This window comes from Babylonia areolata, chromosome 26, assembly GCF_041734735.1.
Source record: "Babylonia areolata isolate BAREFJ2019XMU chromosome 26, ASM4173473v1, whole genome shotgun sequence".
Taxonomy (NCBI): domain Eukaryota; kingdom Metazoa; phylum Mollusca; class Gastropoda; order Neogastropoda; family Buccinidae; genus Babylonia; species Babylonia areolata.
Window position 1 is genome coordinate 12,723,014 of NC_134901.1, and position 2,500 is coordinate 12,725,513.

The 2,500-nt window shown below is 37.6% G+C and overlaps 1 protein-coding gene across 2 annotated transcripts in view; it reads left to right on the forward strand.

Moving 5' to 3' along the window:
* LOC143300502 (uncharacterized) overlaps positions 1-75 on the forward strand; it is a 129,763-nt gene extending 129,688 nt beyond the window's left edge. For both annotated transcript variants that reach the window (XM_076614225.1, XM_076614226.1), the window contains one exon: positions 1-75. This exon is cut by the window's left edge and continues 307 nt beyond it. The gene's annotated coding sequence lies outside the window, so the exon portion shown is untranslated.
* The last annotated feature ends 2,425 nt before the right edge of the window (positions 76-2,500 follow it).

Here is a 2,500-nt window from a genome sequence, read left to right on the forward strand (position 1 = left end):
GCGTATTGTTGCTACTGAATGTCGCCTTGGTCAATGAACATTTTACAAGGCACAATGCGCAGATGTTTGATATAGAATGTGGTGTGTGTGTGTGTGTGTGTGTGTGTGTGTGTGTGTGTGTGTGTGTGTGAGTGAGAGAGAGAGGGAGAGAGAGGACTGTTTTGCCAAGGTTTGTGCTTTTTGGTGTAACGATTATTTTGTTAAGGTACTGCACATTAGATAAGTCTAGGTACACAAGGAGTTAGCCATAATATGTGAGCGCTTTACTGTAATGATATTGATCCTGTCACCATTCTGATCACAATAATTACGATGTTTGCAGCTCATTCAGATATAAAAAAAAAACAACTGTTGAAGCGAAAGACAAAGACCATGTACAAGAGGATTCCGAAGACCGACCAGGTACAGAAACAGACGGCTTTTTTTTTTTTCTTCTTTTTTCTTTACTTTCTTGGGGCGGGGGGGGGGGGGGGGTTGTGAGGGGTGGGGGTGTACAAGAAGAATATAGTTGTAATGTAAGCCATGGAAATGAGGTGTTATCGCAAGATAGTAAACAGCAGACACACTGATCACATTACAGACGAGGAAGTCTGCCGAACCATCAAGCAGCTAGCACATCGGACCAAAATCAAGATCTGCTGACATCAGTTAAGCGCGCGCGCGCGCACGCGTGTGTGTGTGTGTGTGTGTGTGGAATAGAATATGTCTCTATTACCAAGTCTACCGGGGTCACAAGGAATATTGGGGGGCGGGGGGGGGGGGGGTAGTACATAACAAGGTACGAACATAAACCGAAAATCATACACAAACACAGACACAGTAGAAATTAGGATACATACAAGTGCATATCAATATAAAAACTTGTGCATACTCACACATGCACGCACTGCACACACACACACACACACACACACACACACACACACACACACACACACACACACACACACGTTTGAACGGAAGCTGCATATTACATGTGGATGGGGCTGATGATAGATGGTAGATGGTTGTTGATTGCACAATTCTATTTATCATACTGGATTTGTTATATGTATGTGTTGAGGGAGGAAGGGAGACGGAGGGGTAGACAGAGAGGAAGAAGAAAAAAACCACCCTCAATGGACTGACAAAATTACAGAATGGACAGAAAAGAAAGAAAGAAAGAAAGGAAAAAAAACCCACCCTCAATGGACTGACAAAATTACAGAATGGACAGGAAAAAAAAAAGAAAGAAAGAAAAAAAAAACCTCAATGGACTGACAAAATTACAGAATGGACAGAAAAGAAAGAAAGAAAGAGAGAAAGAAAGAAAGGAAAAAAAACCCACCCTCAATGGACTGACAAAATTACAGAATGGACAGGAAAAAAAAAAGAAAGAAAGAAAAAAAAACACCCTCAATGGACTGACAAAATTACAGAATGGACAGAAAAGAAAGAAAGAAAGAAAGAAAGGAAAAAAACCCACCCTCAATGGACTGACAAAATTACAGAATGGACAGGAAAAAAAAAGAAAGAAAGAAAAAAAAAACACCCTCAATGGACTGACAAAATTACAGAATGGACAGAAAAGAAAGAAAGAAAGAAAGGAAAAAAAAACCCACCCTCAATGGACTGACAAAATTACAGAATGGACAGGAAAAAAAAAGAAAGAAAGAAAAAAACCCACCCTCAATGGACTGACAAAATTACAGAATGGACAGGAAAAAAAAAGAAAGAAAAAAAACACCCTCAATGGACTGACAAAATTACAGAATGGACAGAAGAAAAAAAAAGAAAAGAAAGAAAAAAAAACCACCCTCAATGGACTGACAAAATTACAGAATGGACAGAAGAGAAAGAAAGAAAGAAAGAAAGAAAGGAAAAAAAAAACCACCCTCAATGGACTGACAAAATTACAGAATGGACAGGAAAAAAAAAGAAAGAAAGAAAAAAAAAACACCCTCAATGGACTGACAAAATTACAGAATGGACAGAAGAAAAAAAAAGAAAAGAAAGAAAAAAAAACCACCCTCAATGGACTGACAAAATTACAGAATGGACAGAAGAGAAAGAAAGAAAGAAAGAAAGAAAGGAAAAAAAAAAACACCCTCAATGGACTGACAAAATTACAGAATGGACAGGAAAAAAAAAGAAAGAAAGAAAAAAAAAACACCCTCAATGGACTGACAAAATTACAGAATGGACAGGAAAAAAAAGAAAAGAAAGAAAAAAAAAAACACCCTCAATGGACTGACAAAATTACAGAATGGACAGAAAAGAAAGAAAGAAAGAAAGAAAGGAAAAAAAAACACCCTCAATGGACTGACAAAATTACAGAATGGACAGAAAAAAAAAAAAAAAGAAAGAAAAAAAAAACACCCTCAACGGACTGACAAAATTACAGAATGGACAGAAGAAAAAGAAAAGAAAGAAAGAAAAAAAAAAACATTTGCGGAGACCCAAGCTTTGACACACAACCGACAGACCTAGAGGAATCTGGTGAACAGTTCCTATGTACTGC